Consider the following 12,059-nt stretch of genomic DNA (forward strand, 5'->3'; position numbering starts at 1 on the left):
CTGCTGAGATTTCAACTCAGGATCTCCTGTTTACTAGACAGGCGCTTTAACCAGCTAAGCCACAGCACCCTCTTGAAAATGCTTTAAGGAACAGTTTGCCATATGGTGTTCAAGAGAAACCTGAGTTTTTCACTTTCATAATCATTTCTCAGTTCAGAAAACGCACTACTCAAATAGTTTAGACGAGGATACTGATCCTATTCATAAACCCCTCATTGATATATTGCTTATCCTGTTCATAAATGTTTTAATTATGCCTTCTTTAAGAATGCATTACTTGATTTCAACTCTAGAATGATTTTTCATCTCTATTTTGCTCTTTGTCACTCTTTTTTCCCTTTTTCATTCAAAGCATTACTTTGAAAATCTTCACAATACCACGTTTTTTTGTTTTTCAATTTAAGATGACCCATTCTAATGTTCACAGAACAACACTTTTCTTTTTAAAATGTATTAAACATTTGCGTGATGAAAATTATTTTTACATGTAAGGACCAATAATAAGGTGCTGCTGAGATTTGAACTCAGAATTTCCTGTTTACCAGACAGGCGCTTTAACCACTTAGCCACAGCATCTACTTTAGTGATACAGAAGGGATCATTAATTTAGTATTGGTGATCAACTTCTGTGCCTGTGTTAAAGTGTCTTAATATGTATTCTAATGTTAAAAAAGCAAGGATTCCTAATCTGTAAACAAGAATAGCTATGTTGTATTAAAAAAGAACACATTTTAAACTCAATCCCATATTTTGAATAGTTCATGAATAAGTGTTTTATATATATTCATCAATATTGCTCAAATCTAGGGTTATATTTCATCTGCCTCTTGCTCATTGAAATACCTTTTTGATTTTGCAATCACAGTATTGTTACTATAATATTGAAAACACTTTCAGTTTTTATTAGGTTTAAGATGATTTGTTCAACCGATAGATAAATCAGACTTTTCTAATTTAATTGAATCGCAGGACGAATTAATGAAAATAGTTTTTTATTTAAGAATGAGGAAAGCAAGGCACTGCTGAGATTTGAACTCAGGATCTCCTGTTTACTAGACAAGCACTTTAACCAGCTAAGCCACAGCACCCTCTTGAAAATGCTTTAAGGAACAGTTTGCCATATGGTGTTCAAGAGAATCCTGAGTTTTTCACTTTCATAATCATTTCTCAGTTCAGAAAACGCTCTACTCAACTATTTTAGACGAGGATACTGATCCTATTGATAAACACCTCATTGATATATTGCTTATCCTGTTCATAAATGTTTTAATTATGCCTTCTTTAAGAATGCATTACTTGATTTCAACTCTAGAAAGATTTTTTATCTCTATTTTGCTCTTTGTCACTCTTTTTTCCCTTTTTCATTCAAAGCATTACTTTGAAAATCTTCACAATACCACGTTTGTTAGTTTTACAATTTAAGATGACCCATTCTAATGTTCACAGAACAACACTTTTCTTTTTAAAATGTATTAAACATTTGCGTGATGAAAATTATTTTTACATGTAAGGACCAATAATAAGGTGCTGCTGAGATTTAAACTCAGGATTTCCTGTTTACGAGACAGGCGCTTTAACCACTTATCCACAGCACCTTTTTTAGTGATACAGAAGGGATCATTAATTTAGTATTGGTAATCAAATTCTGTGCCTGTGTTAAAGTGTCTTAATATGTATTCTAATGTTAAACAAGCAAAGATTCCTAATCTGTAAACAAGAATAGCTATGTTGTATTACAAAAGAACACATTTTAAACTCAATCCCATATTTTGAATAGTTCATAAATAAGTGTTTTACATATATTCATCAATATTGCTCAAATCTAGGGTTATATTTCATCTGCCTCTTGCTCATTGAAATACCTTTTTGATTTTTGCAATCACAGTATTGTTACTATAATATTGAAAACACTTTCAGTTATTATTAGGTTTAAGATGATCTGTTCAACCGAAAGATAAATCAGACTTTTCTAATTTAATTGAATCGCAGGACGACTTAATGAAAATAATTTTTTATTTAAGAATGAGGAAAGCAAGGCACTGCTGAGATTTGAACTCAGGATCTCCTGTTTACTAGACAGGCGCTTTAACCAGCTAAGCCACAGCACCCTCTTGAAAATGCTTTAAGGAACAGTTTGCCATATGGTGTTAAAGAGAAACCTGAGTTGTTCACTTTCATAATCATTTCTCAGTTCAGAAAACGCACTACTCAAATAGTTTAGACGAGGATACTGATCCTATTCATAAACACCTCATGGATATATTGCTTATCCTGTTCATAAATGTTTTAATTATGCCTTCTTTAAGAATGCATTACTTGATTTCAACTCTAGAATGATTTTTCATCTCTATTTTGCTCTTTGTCACTCTTTTTTCCCTTTTTCATTCAAAGCATTACTTTGAAAATCTTCACAATACCACGTTTTTTTGTTTTTCAATTTAAGATGACAGATTCTAATGTTCACAGAACAACACTTTTCTTTTTAAAATGTATTAAACATTTGCGTGCTGAAAATTATTTTTACATGTAAGGACCAATAATAAGGTGCTGCTAAGATTTGAATTCAGGATTTCCTGTTTACGAGACAGGCACTTTAACCACTTTGCCACAGGACCTAGTTTAGTGATACAAAAGGGATCATTAATATAGTATTGGTGATCAAATTCTGTGCCTGTGTTAAAGTGTCTTAATATGTATTCTAATGTTAAACAAGCAAGGATTCCTAATCTGTAAACAAGAATAGCTATGTTGTATTACAAAAGAACACATTTTAAACTCAATCCCATATTTTGAATAGCTCATAAATAAGTGTTTTACATATATTCATCAATATTGCTCAAATCTAGGGTTATATTTCATCTGCCTCTTGCTCATTGAAATACCTTTTTGATTTTTGCAATCACAGTATTGTTACTATAATATTGAAAACACTTTCAGTTTTTATTAGGTTTAAGATGATCTGTTCAACCGAAAGATAAATCAGACTTTTCTAATTGAATTGAATCGCAGGACGACTTAATGAAAATAGTTTTTTATATAAGAATGAGGAAAGCAAGGCACTGCTGAGATTTGAACTCAGGATCTCCTGTTTACTAGATAGGCGCTTTAACCAGCTAAGCCACAGCACCCTCTTGGAAATGCTTTAAGGAACAGTTTGCCATATGGTGTTCAAGAGAATTCTGAGTTTTTCACTTTCATAATCATTTCTCAGTTCAGAAAACGCTCTACTCAACTACTTTAGACGAGGATACTGATCCTATTCATAAACACCTCATTGATATATTGCTTATCTTGTTCATAAATGTTTTAATCATGCCTTCTTTAAGAATGCATTACTTGAATTCAACTCTAGAATGATTTTTTATCTCTATTTTGCTCTTTGTCACTCTTTTTTCCCTTTTTCATTCAAAACATTACTTTGAAAATCTTCACAACACCACGTTTTTTTGTTTTTCAATTTAAGATGACCCATTCTAATGATCACAGAACAATACTTTTCTTTTTAAAACGCATTAAACATTTACGTGATGAAAATTATTTTTACATGTAAGGACCAATATTAAGGTGCTGCTGAGATTTGAACTCAGGATTTCCTGTTTACGAGACAGGCACTTTAACCACTTTGCCACAGCACCTATTTTAGTGATACTGAAGGGATCATTAATTTAGTATTGGTGATCAAATTCTGTGCCTGTGTTAAAGTGTCTTAATATGTATTCTAATGTTAAACAAGCAAGGATTCCTAATCTGTAAACAAGAATAGCTATGTTGTATTAAAAAAGAACACATTTTAAACTCAATCCCATATTTTGAATAGTTTATAAATAAGTGTTTTACATATATTCATCAATATTGCTCAAATCTAGGGTCATATTTCATCTGCCTCTTGCTCATTGAAATACCTTTTTGATTTTGCAATCACAGTATTGTTACTATAATATTGAAAACACTTTCAGTTTTTATTAGGTTTAAGATGATCTGTTCAACCGAAAGATAAATCAGACTTTTCTAATTTAATTGAATCGCAGGACGACTTAATGAAAATAATTTTTTATTTAAGAATGAGGAAAGCAAGGCACTGCTGAGATTTGAACTCAGGATCTCCTGTTTACTAGATAGGCGCTTTAACCAGCTAAGCCACAGCACCCTCTTGGAAATGCTTTAAGGAACAGTTTGCCATATGGTGTTCAAGAGAAACCTGAGTTTTCAACTTTCATAATCATTTCTCAGTTCAGAAAACGCACTACTCAAATAGTTTAGACGAGGATACTGATCCTATTCATAAACACCTCATTGATATATTGCTTATCCTGTTCATAAATGTTTTAATTATGCCTTCTTTAAGAATGCATTACTTGAATTCAACTCTAGAATGATTTTTTATCTCTATTTTGCTCTTTGTCACTCTTTTTTCCCTTTTTCATTCAAAGCATTACTTTGAAAATCTTCACAATACCACGTTTTTTTGTTTTTCAATTTAAGATGACCCATTCTAATGTTCACAGAACAACACTTTTCTTTTTAAAATGTATTAAACATTTGCGTGATGAAAATTATTTTTACATGTAAGGACCAATAATAAGGTGCTGCTGAGATTTGAACTCAGGATTTCCTGTTTACGAGACAGGCGCTTTAACCACTTAGCCACAGCACCTATTTTAGTGATACAGAAGGGATCATTAATTTAGTATTGGTAATCAAATTCTGTGCCTGTGTTAAAGTGTCTTAATATGTATTCTAATGTTAAACAAGCAAGGATTCCTAATCTGTAAACAAGAATAGCTATGTTGTATTACAAAAGAACACATTTTAAACTCAATCCCATATTTTGAATAGTTTATAAATAAGTGTTTTACATATATTCATCAATATTGCTCAAATCTAGGGTCATATTTTATCTGCCTCTTGCTCATTGAAATACCTTTTTGATTTTGCAATCACAGTATTGTTACTATAATATTGAAAACACTTTCAGTTTTTATTAGGTTTAAGATGATCTGTTCAACCGAAAGATAAATCAGACTTTTCTAATTTAATTGAATCGCAGGACGACTTACTGAAAATAATTTTTTATTTGAGAATGAGGAAAGCAAGGCACTGCTGAGATTTGAGCTCAGGATCTCCTGTTTACTAGATAGGCGCTTTAACCAGCTAAGCCACAGCACCCTCTTGAAAATTCTTTAAGGAACAGTTTGCCATATGGTGTTCAAGAGAAACCTGAGTTTTTCACTTTCATAATCATTTCTCAGTTCAGAAAACGCTCTACTCAACTACTTTAGACGAGGATACTGATCCTATTCATAAACACCTCATTGATATATTGCTTATCCTGTTCATAAATGTTTTAATTATGCCTTCTTTAAGAATGCATTACTTGAATTCAACTCTAGAATGATTTTTTATCTCTATTTTGCTCTTTGTCACTCTTTTTTCCCTTTTTCATTCAAAGCATTACTTTGAAAATCTTCACAATTCCACGTTTTTTTGTTTTTCAATTTAAGATGACCCATTCTAATGTTCACAGAACAACACTATTCTTTTTAAAATGTATTAAACATTTGCGTGATGAAAATTATTTTTACATATAAGGACCAATAATAAGGTGCTGCTGAGATTTGAACTCAGGATTTCCTGTTTACGAGACAGGCGATTTAACCACTTAGCCACAGCACCTATTTTAGTGATACAGAAGGGATCATTAATTTAGTATTGGTGATCAAATTCTGTGCCTGTGTTAAAGTGTCTTAATATGTATTCTAATGTTAAACAAGCAAGGATTCCTAATCTGTAAACAAGAATAGCTATGTTGTATTACAAAAGAACACATTTTAAACTCAATCCCATATTTTGAATAGTTCATAAATAAGTGTTTTACATATATTCATCAATATTGCTCAAATCTAGGGTTATATTTCATCTGCCTCTTGCTCATTGAAATACCTTTTTGATTTTGCAATCCCAGTATTGTTACTATAATATTGAAAACACTTTCAGTTTTTATTAGGTTTAAGATGATCTGTTCAACCGAAAGATAAATCAGACTTTTCTAATTTAATTGAATCGCAGGACGAATTAATGAAAATAGTTTTTTATTTAAGAATGAGGAAAGCAAGGCACTGCTGAGATTTGAACTCAGGATCTCCTGTTCACTAGACAAGCACTTTAACCAGCTAAGCCACAGCACCCTCTTGAAAATGCTTTAAGGAACAGTTTGCCATATGGTGTTCAAGAGAATCCTGAGTTTTTCACTTTCATAATCATTTCTCAGTTCAGAAAACGCTCTACTCAACTATTTTAGACGAGGATACTGATCCTATTGATAAACACCTCATTGATATATTGCTTATCCTGTTCATAAATGTGTTAATTATGCCTTCTTTAAGAATGCATTACTTGATTTCAACTCTAGAATGATTTTTTATCTCTATTTTGCTCTTTGTCACTCTTTTTTCCCTTTTTCATTCAATGCATTACTTTGAAAATCTTCACAATACCACGTTTGTTAGTTTTACAATTTAAGATGACCCATTCTAATGTTCACAGAACAACACTTTTCTTTTTAAAATGTATTAAACATTTGCGTGATGAAAATTATTTTTACATATAAGGACCAATAATAAGGTACTGCTGAGATTTAAACTCAGGATTTCCTGTTTATGAGACAGGCGCTTTAACCACTTAGCCACAGCACCTATTTTAGTGATACAGAAGGGATCATTAATTTAGTATTGGTAATCAAATTCTGTGCCTGTGTTAAAGTGTCTTAATATGTATTCTAATGTTAAACAAGCAAGGATTCCTAATCTGTAAACAAGAATAGCTATGTTGTATTACAAAAGAACACATTTTAAACTCAATCCCATATTTTGAATAGTTTATAAATAAGTGTTTTACATATATTCATCAATATTGCTCAAATCTAGGGTCATATTTTATCTGCCTCTTGCTCATTGATATACCTTTTTGATTTTGCAATCACAGTATTGTTACTATAATATTGAAAACACTTTCAGTTTTTATTAGGTTTAAGATGATCTGTTCAACCGAAAGATAAATCAGACTTTTCTAATTTAATTGAATCGCAGGACGACTTAATGAAAATAATTTTTTATTTGAGAATGAGGAAAGCAAGGCACTGCTGAGATTTGAGCTCAGGATCTCCTGTTTACTAGATAGGCGCTTTAACCAGCTAAGCCACAGCACCCTCTTGAAAATGCTTTAAGGAACAGTTTGCCATATGGTGTTCAAGAGAAACCTGAGTTTTTCACTTTCATAATCATTTCTCAGTTCAGAAAACGCACTACTCAAATAGTTTAGACGAGGATACTGATCCTATTGATAAACACCTCATTGATATATTGCTTATCCTGTTCATAAATGTTTTACTTATGCCTTCTTTAAGAATGCATTACTTGATTTCAACTCTAGAATGATTTTTCATCTCTATTTTGCTCTTTGTCACTCTTTTTTCCCTTTTTCATTCAAAGCATTACTTTGAAAATCTTCACAATACCACGTTTTTTTGTTTTTCAATTTAAGATGACCCATTCTAATGTTCACAGAACAACACTTTTCTTTTTAAAATGTCTTAAACATTTGCGTGATGAAAATTATTTTTACATGTAAGGACCAATAATAAGGTGCTGCTGAGATTTGAACTCAGGATTTCCTGTTTACGAGACAGGCGCTTTAACCACTTAGCCACAGCACCTATTTTAGTGATACAGAAGGGATCATTAATTTAGTATTGGTAATCAAATTCTGTGCCTGTGTTAAAGTGTCTTAATATGTATTCTAATGTTAAACAAGCAAGGATTCCTAATCTGTAAACAAGAATAGCTATGTTGTATTACAAAAGAACACATTTTAAACTCAATCCCATATTTTGAATAGTTTATAAATAAGTGTTTTACATATATTCATCAATATTGCTCAAATCTAGGGTCATATTTCATCTGCCTCTTGCTCATTGAAATACCTTTTTGATTTTGCAATCACAGTATTGTTACTATAATATTGAAAACACTTTCAGTTTTTATTAGGTTTAAGATGATCTGTTCAACCGAAAGATAAATCAGACTTTTCTAATTTAATTGAATCGCAGGACGACTTAATGAAAATAATTTTTTATTTAAGAATGAGGAAAGCAAGGCACTGCTGAGGTTTGAACTCAGGATCTCCTGTTTACTAGATAGGCGCTTTAACCAGCTAAGCCACAGCACCCTCTTGAAAATGCTTTAAGGAACAGTTTGCCATATGGTGTTCAAGAGAAACCTGAGTTTTTCACTTTCATAATCATTTCTCAGTTCAGAAAACGCACTACTCAAATAGTTTAGACGAGGATACTGATCCTATTCATAAACACCTCATTGATATATTGCTTATCCTGTTCATAAATGTTTTACTTATGCCTTCTTTAAGAATGCATTACTTGATTTCAACTCTAGAATGATTTTTCATCTCTATTTTGCTCTTTGTCACTCTTTTTTCCCTTTTTCATTCAAAGCATTACTTTGAAAATCTTCACAATACCACTTTTTTTGTTTTTCAATTTAAGATGACCCATTCTAATGTTCACAGAACAACACTTTTCTTTTTAAAATGTCTTAAACATTTGCGTGATGAAAATTATTTTTACATGTAAGGACCAATAATAAGGTGCTGCTGAGATTTGAACTCAGGATTTCCTGTTTACGAGACAGGCGCTTTAACAACTTAGCCACAGCACCTATTTTAGTGATACAGAAGGGATCATTAATTTAGTATTGGTAATCAAATTCTGTGCCTGTGTTAAAGTGTCTTAATATGTATTCTAATGTTAAACAAGCAAGGATTCCTAATCTGTAAACAAGAATAGCTATGTTGTATTACAAAAGAACACATTTTAAACTCAATCCCATATTTTGAATAGTTTATAAATAAGTGTTTTACATATATTCATCAATATTGCTCAAATCTAGGGTCATATTTCATCTGCCTCTTGCTCATTGAAATACCTTTTTGATTTTGCAATCACAGTATTGTTACTATAATATTGAAAACACTTTCAGTTTTTATTAGGTTTAAGATGATCTGTTCAACCGAAAGATAAATCAGACTTTTCTAATTTAATTGAATCGCAGGACGACTTAATGAAAATAGTTTTTTATATAAGAATGAGGAAAGCAAGGCACTGCTGAGATTTGAACTCAGGATCTCCTGTTTACTAGACAGGCACTTTAACTAGCTAAGCCACAGCACCCTCTTGAAAATGCTTTAAGGAACAGTTTGCCATATGGTGTTCAAGAGAATCCTGAGTTTTTCACTTTCATAATCATTTCTCAGTTCAGAAAACGCTCTACTCAACTACTTTAGACGAGGATACTGATCCTATTCATAAACACCTCATTGATATATTGCTTATCTTGTTCATAAATGTTTTAATCATGCCTTCTTTAAGAATGCATTACTTGAATTCAACTCTAGAATGATTTTTTATCTCTATTTTGCTCTTTGTCACTCTTTTTTCCCTTTTTCATTCGAAACATTACTTTGAAAATCTTCACAACACCACGTTTTTTTGTTTTTCAATTTAAGATGACCCATTCTAATGTTCAAAGAACAATACTTTTCTTTTTAAAACGCATTAAACATTTGCGTGATGAAAATTATTTTTACATGTAAGGACCAATAATAAGGTGCTGCTGACATTTGAACTCAGGATTTCCTGTTTACGAGACAGGCGCTTTAACCACTTAGCAACAGCACCTATTTTAGTGATACAGAAGGGATCATTAATTTAGTATTGGTGATCAAATTCTGTGCCTGTGTTAAAGTGTCTTAATATGTATTCTAATGTTAAACAAGCAAGGATTCCTAATCTGTAAACAAGAATAGCTATGTTGTATTACAAAAGAACACATTTTAAACTCAATCCCATATTTTGAATAGTTCATAAATAAGTGTTTTACATATATTCATCAATATTGCTCAAATCTGGGGTTATATTTCATCTGCCTCTTGCTCATTGAAATACCTTTTTGATTTTGCAATCACAGTATTGTTACTATAATATTGAAAACACTTTCAGTTTTTATTAGGTTTAAGATGATCTGTTCAACTGAAAGATAAATCAGACTTTTCTAATTGAATTGAATCGCAGGATGACTTAATGAAAATAGTTTTTTATATAAGAATGAGGAAAGCAAGGCACTGCTGAGATTTGAACTCAGGATCTCCTGTTTACTAGACAGGCGCTTTAACCAGCTAAGCCACAGCACCCTCTTGAAAATGCTTTATGGAACAGTTTGCCATATGGTGTTCAAGAGAATCCTGAGTTTTTCACTTTCATAATCATTTCTCAGTTCAGAAAACGCTCTACTCAACTACTTTAGACGAGGATACTGATCCTATTCATAAACACCTCATTGATATATTGCTTATCTTGTTCATAAATGTTTTAATCATGCCTTCTTTAAGAATGCATTACTTGAATTCAACTCTAGAATGATTTTGTATCTCTATTTTGCTCTTTGTCACTCTTTTTTCCCTTTTTCATTCAAAACATTACTTTGAAAATCTTCACAAAACCACGTTTTTTTGGTTTTCAATTTAAGATGACCCATTCTAATGTTCACAGAACAATACTTTTCTTTTTAAAATGTATTTAACATTTGCGTGATGAAAATTATTTTTACATGTAAGGACCAATAATAAGGTGCTGCTGAGATTTGAACTCAGGATTTCCTGTTTACGAGACAGGCGCTTTAACCACTTAGCAACAGCACCTATTTTAGTGATTCAGAAGGGATCATTAATTTAGTATTGGTGATCAAATTCTGTGCCTGTGTTAAAGTGTCTTAATATGTATTCCAATGTTAAACAAGCAAGGATTCCTAATCTGTAAACAAGAAAAGCTATGTTGTATTACAAAAGAACACATTTTAAACTCAATCCCATATTTTGAATAGTTCATAAATAAGTGTTTTACATATATTCATCAATATTGCTCAAATCTAGGGTTATATTTCATCTGCCTCTTGCTCATTGAAATACCTTTTTGATTTTTGCAATCACAGTATTGTTACTATAATATTGAAAACACTTTCACTTTTTATTAGGCTTAAGATGATCTGTTCAACCGAAAGATAAATCAGACTTTTCTAATTTAATTGAATCGCAGGACGACTTAATGAAAATAATTTTTTATTTAAGAATGAGGAAAGCAAGGCACTGCTGAGATTTGAACTCAGGATCTCCTGTTTACTAGACAGGCGCTTTAACCTGCTAAGCCACAGCACCCTCTTGAAAAAGTTTTAAGGAACAGTTTGCCATATGGTGTTCAAGAGAAACCTGAGTTTTTCACTTTCATAATCATTTCTCAGTTCAGAAAACACACTACTCAAATAGTTTAGACGAGGATACTGATCCTATTGATAAACACCTCATTGATATATTGCTTATCCTGTTCATAAATGTTTTAATTATGCCTTCTTTAAGAATGCATTACTTGAATTCAACTCTAGAATGATTTTTTATCTCTATTTTGCTCTTTGTCACTCTTTTTTCCCTTTTTCATTCAAAGCATTACTTTGAAAATCTTCACAATACCATGTTTTTTTGTTTTTCAATTTAAGATGACCCATTCTAATGTTCACAGAACAACACTTTTCTTTTTAAATGTATTAAACATTTGCGTGACGAAAATTATTTTTACATGTAAGGACCAATAATAAGGTGCTGCTGAGATTTGAACTCAGGATTTCCTGTTTACAAGATAAGGCGCTTTAACCACTTAGCCACAGCACCTATTTTAGTGATACAGAAGGGATCATTAATTTAGTATTGGTGATCAAATTCTGTGCCTGTGTTAAAGTGTCTTAATATGTATTCTAATGTTAAACAAGCAAGGATTCCTAATCTGTAAACAAGAATAGCTATGTTGTATTACAAAAGAACACATTTTAAACTCAATCCCATATTTTGAATAGTTCATAAATAAGTATTTTACATATATTAATCAATATTGCTCAAATCTAGGGTTATATTTCATCTGCCTCTTGCTCATTGAAATACCTTTT

At 31.6% G+C, this 12,059-nt stretch overlaps 8 non-coding genes across 8 annotated transcripts; all 8 read right to left on the bottom strand.

The window, feature by feature from the left end:
• Nucleotides 1-503: 503 nt before the first annotated feature.
• TRNAT-GGU (transfer RNA threonine (anticodon GGU)) lies at nucleotides 504-576 on the bottom strand. The gene has a single exon. It is a non-coding gene; the product is annotated as a tRNA-Thr (tRNA).
• A 1,458-nt stretch (nucleotides 577-2,034) lies between these two features.
• Nucleotides 2,035-2,108, bottom strand: TRNAT-AGU (transfer RNA threonine (anticodon AGU)). Its single transcript has one exon. It is a non-coding gene; the product is annotated as a tRNA-Thr (tRNA).
• A 2,473-nt stretch (nucleotides 2,109-4,581) lies between these two features.
• TRNAT-CGU (transfer RNA threonine (anticodon CGU)) lies at nucleotides 4,582-4,654 on the bottom strand. Its single transcript has one exon. It is a non-coding gene; the product is annotated as a tRNA-Thr (tRNA).
• A 946-nt stretch (nucleotides 4,655-5,600) lies between these two features.
• TRNAT-CGU (transfer RNA threonine (anticodon CGU)) lies at nucleotides 5,601-5,673 on the bottom strand. The gene has a single exon. It is a non-coding gene; the product is annotated as a tRNA-Thr (tRNA).
• A 1,965-nt stretch (nucleotides 5,674-7,638) lies between these two features.
• TRNAT-CGU (transfer RNA threonine (anticodon CGU)) lies at nucleotides 7,639-7,711 on the bottom strand. Its single transcript has one exon. It is a non-coding gene; the product is annotated as a tRNA-Thr (tRNA).
• A 945-nt stretch (nucleotides 7,712-8,656) lies between these two features.
• TRNAT-CGU (transfer RNA threonine (anticodon CGU)) lies at nucleotides 8,657-8,729 on the bottom strand. The gene has a single exon. It is a non-coding gene; the product is annotated as a tRNA-Thr (tRNA).
• Nucleotides 8,730-10,186: 1,457 nt separating this feature from the next.
• Nucleotides 10,187-10,260, bottom strand: TRNAT-AGU (transfer RNA threonine (anticodon AGU)). The gene has a single exon. It is a non-coding gene; the product is annotated as a tRNA-Thr (tRNA).
• Nucleotides 10,261-10,694: 434 nt separating this feature from the next.
• Nucleotides 10,695-10,767, bottom strand: TRNAT-CGU (transfer RNA threonine (anticodon CGU)). Its single transcript has one exon. It is a non-coding gene; the product is annotated as a tRNA-Thr (tRNA).
• Nucleotides 10,768-12,059: the final 1,292 nt, after the last annotated feature.

This window comes from Triturus cristatus, chromosome 8 (assembly GCF_964204655.1).
Source record: "Triturus cristatus chromosome 8, aTriCri1.1, whole genome shotgun sequence".
NCBI lineage: Eukaryota > Metazoa > Chordata > Amphibia > Caudata > Salamandridae > Triturus > Triturus cristatus.